This window comes from Glandiceps talaboti, chromosome 8, assembly GCF_964340395.1.
Source record: "Glandiceps talaboti chromosome 8, keGlaTala1.1, whole genome shotgun sequence".
NCBI lineage: Eukaryota > Metazoa > Hemichordata > Enteropneusta > Spengelidae > Glandiceps > Glandiceps talaboti.
The window spans coordinates 13,785,795-13,796,783 of NC_135556.1; the positions used below are offsets into that span (position 1 = coordinate 13,785,795).

The following is a 10,989-nucleotide window of genomic DNA, read 5'->3' on the forward strand; positions in this document are numbered from 1 at the left end:
TCATTCCCTTTCTAAAGTCAAGGCTACGCTCTACTAAATTTGTGTGTTTAGCCTGATACAACAAATTATAATGCTAAATTGTATAATTATGTGTGCTATGATGAATATCGTTACAGAGGGCGCTCTCACACGTTGCGTTCACTTGATTCCTTTGTTTATATGTGCACCATCTGTCTTCTCCTATTTTATTTCTTAGTAAAAGATGAATAATGACATCCAAAGCTACCGTTTGAATAATTCTCATTACAAAAAGACAATTAGTTATTTTCTTTAAGTATTGTCGGGAAGAATCCTCATTCGGTATTTAAAAAAAGACAAGTTGTATAAATCATGCTCTTTGAAGCTCGGAGCTTGAGTTACTGCTTACTTTAAATTTGTACTACAATATGATGTAGATTCTAGATATTAAGAGATACCACTGAAGTTATAAAGCTGTTTCCCATATACCTTAGTGAAACTAGTTTTGTTTCATGCTAATCAAAAATTAGTTATTTTCCATTATGATAATTATTAACTTGATTTTGTTTTTGAAAAGGTTGCCGTTATACTATAAAGTTATATAATGACTTTATATGGTACTGCACTTGTAAATTGTTAACACCAGTATATCGAACTCAAAAATAAACAAGACTTCTACAAAATGCTTTCATAAATTATTGTGAAGTATATCGGTGAGGATCGGAAGGGAGCGAGAGCCCTCTGTCGTTTAAGGTCCAATTGCATCACTCAAACACAGTGACTGTGAATGTACGCGTCTTATATACGGACATGTTTGTCCTCAGTAACTTGGAGTTATTGCATTGAAGTTTGTCATTTTTGATATCAGAATAAGGACAACAGCTTGCCGGAAGCTTAGAAGTTGCCACGGAGCAATCTGGGTCTGAGTCACAGTGAACCAATCAAAGGCAAGTGTGAGTTTAAGGTGAGTCACAGTTAACAAACTAAGGGCTAGCCTCGTATCTAGCTGTGTGGGATTTTGACTATCGCCTCCGAACATGAAAAGCCGTTTCCTTTTTCAGTTCGATATACTGGGGTTAACAATTTATATGCACATTACCATATAAAGTCATTATATAACTTTGTCGATCAGACAACCAACGACTGAAAAGTGTTCCTATACTAACAATTTGATGTACGGTTGCCATGTTGATTATAGGTCGAGTTTTTCCCCATGGAGTAAAATAATAGGTTGAATTTGTGATTACATTGAGCCACCGATTTTAGGGTGCGGACCCAAATATTAATTTGGTTGGATATATTGTATCATTATCAAGTGTACAGCTACACAATATCGTTTAACTACAGGTGATTCAATACTGTTCAGGGTGTGCAATATTCCAAGTAAGCCATTATATATATCATGCAACATGAAAAAAGAAAAAAAGAAATACTCTAAACATTTATATTTAGGTGCGCTTCCATGTCCCAGTTGCTTCTAATCACGTCCGGGGTAATCAGTGGATGCCAATGACGTCATCTCGTAGTAGTTGTATTTAAAAAAAATACGCAGTAAGATTTTCTTGCGCCTTCTTTTTATTCTCATGGCTTAATTAAAGTAAAAAAACTGTAAAGAAAACTAATGATTTAAAAAGAACAAGACATTCTTAAAGTGAGAGATAACCTGATTATTAGTATGATAATTAGATGAAAAACATTCGAAAAATCATATTAAAATCTATCTCCTCGACAACCTGATTTCTGGATGAAAATTGTCGCATTCCTGATCTGCTGGTGTTATATATATATATATATATATATATATATATATATATATATATATATATATATATATATATATATATATATACATATATATACATATATATATATATACATATATATATATATATATATATATATATATATGTATATATATATATATATATATATATGTATATATATATATATATATATATATATATATATATATAAATTACATTTTTTGATTGATGCATTGGGCATTGGGCCTTGCACGTTAGGCTCTCGCTCCCCCATCCCCGATTCTCACGGATATGTCACACTGAGTGACATAATTTATTAAAGCATTTTGTAGATGTTCTGTTTATTTTTGAGTTCGATGTACTGGGGTTAAGGCACAGAACCATATAAAGTAAGATCAGTCAGCCACCAATATGTTCACTGGAAAGTGTTCCTATACCAATAATTTGACGTACGGTTGTACACGTTGATTAGAAATATTGAAATTGTTATTTCATTGAGCCACCGATTTTAGGGTGCGGACCCAAATATTGATTCATTGGATATATTGCATCATATTAAGTGTATACAGCTACACAAAATCGTTTAACTACATGTGATTCCATATTGTTCAAGGTGTACAATATTCCGAGTCTACCATAATATCTCATGAAACATTTTCTAAAAGTTCGAGTTGTAGCTTTAAGGGAAGAAGTATTTTATTAATACAATCCAAAACAAAATACTCTCTTTCTCTGTTTTCAGCCACATTACCACTGGTGTTTCACGTAATTTTAACTATATATTATGATATGAGCTTTCAAATAGCTACCACAGATCGATCGTGATTGACGTCGTCAAATTGACTCGGTGCCAATAGTAATCGATCACTTTCAATTCCTAAATCACTTTCCTGCATAAAGAGCCCAATTCAGCGTATTCTGAATTTGACGAATTGAAGAGTTGTGCATGCCCCCTTGACTACAAGGGGTAACATAAGTCATGGCAACTGTTAATAAATATTACTCTTTGTAAAGACACTTTGGGCTCCTGCCAAACTGCAAGATTGTTTTTTTCCATCCTTTCAGACTGGTGTTTGAGTAAAAGTATCGAAGACTAGTCAACCAAATTTCACCGAAGGTCATCAAACTTTGCAAACGAATTAACCGACTACAAATTGACGTGCTAAATGAATTTGATAAAACCAAGTGCAAATAAAATTCAGTAGTCTAAATCTAAGCAGCGGCTTATAATGATTGGGTCAAATATATTAAACATCTTATCCCGTTGTAAGTCAGCATATTCGCCATAGAATGTAAACATATTGGTCGCTGACAAATTTAGTTAAACTTTCTGAAAACATAAGCAATGCTCCTTTTGGTAATGTATAGTGTGTTGGTATGAGTTCTTCGGTTGGTCAGGGAATAACAGTTTGTCCATTTATTTCATGTATTTTATCGAAGCTATATAGAACATGTAAAACAGGCGACAAGTATTTACACACTCATTGTATTGACGGGTAATTTCTTTTTCCCCCACAAGTTTTTATTCATTACTATCGCCACTGGCCTTATGTACAAACGTTTGCAATTTTCATATCAGACACTAGGAAGCTAAAGTCATACATATTGATAAGCATATAGCTTATACAAAATACATGATAAATAAGAAAATGAAGTTAACATAACTAAATACATAAATAAATTATTGGTTTCTGCCACGAAATCGAAATGCTAAATAAAGATACATGGCGATATTTTTTTGTCTGTGTACTTTAATGGTCTTCATGAGTCATATAGTTTTTGTCTATCAACCAACATGATTCAATGTATGATGAACTAATAACTAGCTTTTAACCACCTGTCAGTTTTTTAAAAAAAACATCAACTCTATTGTAACAAAATTGGTGTATGTGTGCCAAAATTTGATCGACAAACATGCCCAGCGACATAGCATGACCAGGCTAGGCAAAAAGCCAATGCTGTTTCAGGTGCCAATAATACTGCAAGTCAGATACTAAGCTGTGATATGATGTGATGTATCCATAATTTCAATCCAGATCCCCTTCAGACATAAAACTAATCCTATAATCATACTTTTGTACTGTAGATTCTCAAATAAAAAGTAATTTATGGCTGAATAAACCAATTCATCTTTCGATACCAATGCCCAGTGCATTCAAACCTATATATCTGCTTATTTTGTATGTTTACAGTGTCTAGTCCATCAAGTAGTTTAAATGCACTGGATGCCGCATTATTACCAATGGCCAATATTGAGAAAAAAGACATAGGTGGAAGGAATAACCATTGTGTTGTGCTTCTTCGCCTTTCTTAAGTCAAACCCAACTCTTAACATATAGGATTAGCAATAAAGGGAGACCAATAGTGACGATATTTAGCAAATGAAGATAAGGATGTGGATTAAGGAGAGGACGGGTGGGCACTCGGAAGACTGTCAATTTCTGTCCTGCTCGCCAAATTTGAGCGCTCTCAAAACTACACAATGATGATGTGGAAACTAAATCTAACCAAGCGACTACACATTGATAAACAAAATAAAAACTATAAGGAGATGTTTGACGGCAAATGTGAGCACTTTGTAATGCAAATATGGCACTTCAGGCCAAAACATCTAGTTGGAAGGGATGGGGGGGGGAGAAAAAAAATTAGTAGTCAATGAAATAAGTGTGTAATTACACGAGGCCTGTTCTTTATATTATATTATACATGTTCTTTATAGCTTTTGATAAAATAAATGAAATAAACTTACTATTACTATTGGCACCAAGTCAATTTGAGCCCTCTGTGGTATCCATTTGAAAGCCCATATAATAATATATAATTAAAATTACGTGAAACACCAGTGGTAATGTGGACGAAAACAGAAAAAAGAGTATTTTGTTTCCGGATTTTTGATGAATGAAATGTTTCTTTCGTTAAAGCTACAACTGAAAGTTTAAAAAAAAAGTTTCATGAGATATAATGGCTTACTCAGAATATTGCACAACCTGAACAGTATTGAATCACCTGTAGATAAAACGATTTTGTGTATCTGTACACTTAATATGATACAATATATCAAATCAAATTAATATTTGGGTCGATGGCTCAATGTAATCACAATTTCAACCTATAACTGTAATCCCTGGGGAAAAGCTCGACCTCTAATCAACATGTATAACGTCAAATTGTTAGTATAGGAACACATTTCAGTGAACATATCGTTGGTTGTCTGGTCGGAAAAAAGAAATACTAGTTTTTAGAGAGTAGTAGTAATCTAAAGAGGACGTTCATTCTACAAACCTTTCACCAGTTGTCTAGAAATGCTGTTGATCAGAACGTAGGCTTATCAGTAGTAGTCAATTTAAACTTGCTTTGAAGGTACCAAAAAGTCGTCTCCTTATCACAATATCGAAAAGACATATATTGATACAAAATAACATTGGGTGTCTCTATTCACACGCAAATTCCCCACAAGCGTAACTCTAGATGTACTCCCGTGTACCTTCGCTGGTACTCGCTTCTCTGGTACAAGGGTATACCTAGATCTTTCAGAAGTACACTCCGCCGAGTTACTCAGTGTAGAGAGTTACATCGGCAGTACACTCCGTTCCGTAACTGAGAGTTGGAGTTACGTAGCGTAACTCTCTGCTCTGTTACTGCGCGTGGCGTACCACTAGTGTACCTTCGCCGTACCGCGAGTGTTACTGTGGACCCCTGACCTCGAAAATTACCCACAATTCCTCAGTTTGAGAAGGGGTTATACGGGGGGTTTTGGCCGGTTTTGGGGGTTCAAAACCTCATATTTTGGGGGCAGGGACGATTATTTTTTGTTTAGTAGGTCAGAATTATACATCACTCTGGCTGTGGCTTATCTCCGGATCCAAGTACGATCTTCATGTGAGTCGACGTCTGCTACACGTATACCGTACAGGTCAACGTTCATCAGCTGTTCTGCCATACTCGATCGTTTCTACATCATGGTCTCAGAAAATGTGCTACAAACATTGTTTTACACGTATACCTAGTTTTGATCTTGGATAAAAGCAACACAAAACTCAAGTATATGTGTTTGTACCTGGGGCCATGGCATATATATAAGTGTAAACGCTCAAAGGTAAGACACACAAACTTACACATGTCAATCAAACTCAAAGTGACAATATTTATTCTAGATCAGTAGATGCAATTTACAAAAGTCACTGAATGTTACATAATAAAACTTTGTCTACCAATTAGTAAAGACACTTCATATTTCTAAATTTGATTTGAAAAGTTACCAATTTTTTGATATTTTAATAACAATACATCTGATAAATATCATTACATGCACAAAATCAAGTGTTCTCATAAATCACCATAGTCACCAATGTGTTGTCGTTTTTTTTTTTATCTCACATTGAACTATTTTATTTCACAATCTCGCATGTTCATTCTTTCTCTTCAAATTACAGTTTTGAACATGTAGCAAGTTTGACTGTGTAAACTGTAAATGTATATATACATCAACATATATGCAACAAAAAACGGATTTGATAATGTGATATTGTCATATTACGCTTGTATGCTAATTATTTTTTACTAAAATCTACCCAAGGTAGGCTTAAAGGGGCACAGGCTGAGTTAAGACGGTTTTTGGATGCAGTTTTTTGTTGCCTACGAAGTGTTACATGTTGTATTCAACCTACTGAAGCACACTCATTCATTACTTGATACTGATATAACTCAATCCTGGTATTTAAATGTATAATATAAAAAAGATTTGATGATATAATTGTTGGTACATATCAAAAACAAATCTGAGGAAATCCCTGTCATTACATGAACAACACATGAGTTGGATGGTTGGCAAAAAGTGACATATCATGGCTACATGAATAGTTGTAAACACTATACTTGATAAGTTTAGCCATGGTTTTATGTCAAGTATTTTTTATTACTAACCAAAGTAAAAACTGTCTAAACTCTGTCTGTGCCCCTTTGAGATTCATACAAAGTTGTAAAAGTCTGCACTAAATTTTCGTTTTTAAAAAATACTTTGCTTTCAAAATTATTTTCTGAAGATATCACAATACGTTAATATGACTAATTGTATAGGTGTAGTAAAATAAAATAAAAAAGTTCTCTGGCTATACAATGTACCATTAACAGACGACAGCACATTGTACCATACATGTAGTTACATTTTGAAAAGTTCACTTTGTTCAGTGACAAGTTGTGATGATCATAATCCATCATTCAAGAAATGTTTCACAGATTCTTTCACAACAATAGTACTGTAAACAGTATTTTTTTAATTTCAAGCCTTTCTTTCATAATACTCTTTGTCTATGTACATATAAACTCAGGAGAGTATGAACCCAAATACATTAAGCTATAATCAGTAGTGATACATCGAACTACATAATGTGGGGACTTGATTTGGTGTATTACATGTATATCAAAAAACTTTCAACATTATATTGTGGAGATGATAAGTCTCTAGGCTAAACTGTGTACCATAATTTATATTTATGAAGTATTGCTTATTGATGTCATACACTTTAATCAGTAACAATAACTTGAAGTTTTCAAACTTCTTGACTAATGAAGACTAACGAGATTTTTCCACTGTTTTTGACATGTATGTGTAACAACACAAATTTGATACACATATATATTGTGACAAAGATTTGTGGGAATGATAACCTATGCACAGACATACATTTCATGCCAGTCACAAACAAATAAAGTATCACTGTCTACATGTGTACATTCATAAACTGTAGTCAGTTAACAAAATTATTTATGACTGCAACAGGTATTAGAGTCTTAGGGGTTTGAAATATGTACGGTTGACAGTGACAGGCTCTTTTGAGGTGATTGTCTTCATCAGTTTGACTCTCTCACACCTAGCCAATCTGTAAGAGGTAGTCTAAGGCCTGTTTGTTTATCTTCGTAAAATCCAAAAGCACCAACCAATTTGACATACCTGATCTGTTAAAAGAAAGAACATTCCAACTTTACTGACAATGAATTATCAATCAAGATAGTATCAAGTGTTATAGATTCTTCTATTATTATGATATTGATGACATAAAACATAATATCATATTGAATAAGGATTAAAATATGTACCTCTAGACAGTCACACTTAACATTAAGTAAGTCAAGACATTTCCTATACATCAATGCTTTTCTTAATGACAGCAAGCAGGTAAATCTATCTGAGTTTTATCTAAAGTGAATTTTATTTGTAGTTCCCCACCAAAATTATGTGTTGAACATTTATTAATGTGTTGGACACTTGATGGTCATACCATATATTTTCCTTTTTGTTGTACATGGTTCCCAAATCTTTCTGTTCTAAGAAATAGTTTGAGTGTTTTTTGTCTACATTTAGTTTGTGTATCTGACTGTTTGTATATCCACATTGTTTACTACTAGTTTCTCATTTCAGTGTCATTTCTTCTTGTTTGTTCCTGTAGATTGATAAACACTCCTGATTAAATGCCAACTTTGTTGATACTGAACTAAATGTGTATTCCAGGTAATATGCTTCATAGTTGTTATGACACCTCCACATTCTTATAAAAATATCATTTGACAGTTTTTTAATCACAGGAAATTCTTTAAAAGGGAATAACCACTCCAGGTAATAAGGCCATTTTCATAAAACTTTGGGTTTGGGTTTCACAAGATTGCCAAGAAATGCCAAACTAACTTGTTTCACAATTATTGTATTGCCTCATCAGAGTTAACAAACAATATTAGATAAACAATAAATACTCATGACTTTTTTAAAGTAATAAGTACGAAGGTGTCATGAATATTTACTTGTTCATCAAATGTATGTGCATGTTTGTTGACTCCCATGAGGCATCACAGAACAATGAACATGTGAAGTAAGATTCAAATTGGTGTTTCTTTGCAAAAATGTGAAACTTTTGTGATGTGAAAGTATGATATGACTGACTCTCCCGAAAGCAAAGTCTACAAAAATGTCTGAATTTTCTAGGGTGTTATTTTCCTAAAATTTGTCCACACAATGATGTTGTTCACAAATGCAGAAACTATTTCCCAAAATGTAGTATGAAATTCTCTTACGTGACCAATTTACAACTAGACTTGTCATATATTTACCTTGTTTGATTTATTTCTCCCATTCTAAACAGTATCAATTGTTTTTTCCTCAGCTCCCCTATCTCAAGTTTCACTTGATACCTGTGAATGGCATAAAATAAATAATTTATAAAATTAATGGATAAACATTAAGAACTAATGTTGAAAAAATATGTGGATCACAACACAATGAGCATTAATTGTTATAGCAGTTCTTTAATACATGTTTGACTACACTGCGACAAGAAGTACAATAGCTCCACGGTATTACATTTGCTCACTTTCACTACAGCTAAATGCTTGCCGCAATGTGTTCATACACCAAAATATTCACCATGATGTTTCCTTACACCTAAATGTTTGCAAACTGTCCTTACATCTACATCCCCACGATCACAGATTTCTCTACTGCATTGCGCTGTACCATAATATTCTATACAATACAATACTATACTATACTATACTGTACTGTACTGTACTGTACTATACTATACTATACTATACTATACTATACTATACTATACTATACTATACTGTACTGTACTGTACTGTACTGTACTGTACTATACTGTTCTATACTATACCATACTTATACTATACTATACTTATACCGGTACTATACTACACTATACTATATACTATATATATACTATACTATACTGTACTGTACTATACCATACTACACTATACTATACTATACTATACTATACTATACTATACTGTACTGTAATGTACTGTACCATACTGTACTATATCATACTATACTATTCTATACTATACTATACTATACTATACTGTACTGTACTGTACTGTACTGTACTGTACCATAATATACTATACCATACTATACTATACTATACTATACTATACTATACTATACCATACCATACCATACTATACTATACTATACTATACTATACCATACCATACTATACCATACCATACCATACCATACTATACTATACTATACTATACCATACTATACCATACCATACCATACTATACTATACTATACTATTGCTATTCTATACTGTATTGTATTGCACTGTACAGTACTGTACCATACCCTACTGAACTGTTCTATACTGTGCTATGATTGACTAATGACTACACTACACTATGCTATTGTGATTGTGTTCAACTTTGTTTTTATAGGAACATCTTTACATATAGATCAATATAAAGACATTATCATTTTAAATGGCACACACCTTTTATGGTCATTGCCAAGTGTTAGTCTGTCAGTTCATGATACCTGGCAGCAGTCTAGATGCCAATGTGGTGTTTAACTAAACCATATCTGGTCAAATTCCTTTAATAAGCACAAAAAGTTGTTCATCCAATCAGTGAACCCCAACTGTTATAGAGATGTAAACAGAGTATAAGTAGCTTCCTGCGATGATAAGTCACTTGTCTGTGGATGAATATACCATATTTGGACATTACATTTACAAATAACTGCCCCAATAAACACTAACTTTATGAGAGACTGTGTATTGGTGAGACTTTTTAAAACTGTGCCTTCATGTGAAACCTTCTACTAACACAGTCTATTCAAGGAATTTTTTGTAAAATGTAATGATAAATTAAAACTCTTTTGTTGCAGTTAGTGACTGGAAAAACTTTCAAAGCTACAGCTATGGCAGCAGCTACATCTTGTTTCAAATAGAAAAGATGACAAAATGTAGAAGAAGACAAGGACATTAATTTAAACCTAATAATATTGAACTGGAACAAACATGGCAGAACAGTGGACATTTGTACTCATATATGTCAGAATGAGATATGTATTTACCAGACAGTGCATGACAACATCTGTCAAGATTTTTTCAAGTTTCTGACTAAATCATTGCACCAGAATATCATTTTACTCAAATAAGATTCATACACATTATTTATGTACTATATTAAAAATTATGAAAGTGGTTGATGCGAATGTAATACCTGGTACTTATAAATGTTTTTTGTTCTATGAGAGAAAAATAAACAGTAATAAAACAAAAAAAATACTTGATTGCTTGGGCAGATTCTTGAAATGGTTACCTCTCTGTATTAACAGTGTGAATTCTGTTGTTAATAATGTGATTTTATACTTTTTATTGGTAAGTATAAAATAACATACTTCTTAGATACTTCTCTAGTGGTGAATATTTCAGATATGATACCTCATTACAACCTGGAAATCTAG

General features: G+C 33.0%; 1 long non-coding RNA gene across 1 annotated transcript; it reads left to right on the forward strand.

Annotated features, from left to right (window-relative positions):
• Positions 1-5,241: 5,241 nt before the first annotated feature.
• Positions 5,242-10,782, forward strand: LOC144438939 (uncharacterized). The gene is made up of 3 exons (XR_013481090.1): positions 5,242-5,817; positions 8,168-8,229; positions 10,408-10,782. It is a non-coding gene; the product is annotated as an uncharacterized LOC144438939 (long non-coding RNA).
• The last annotated feature ends 207 nt before the right edge of the window (positions 10,783-10,989 follow it).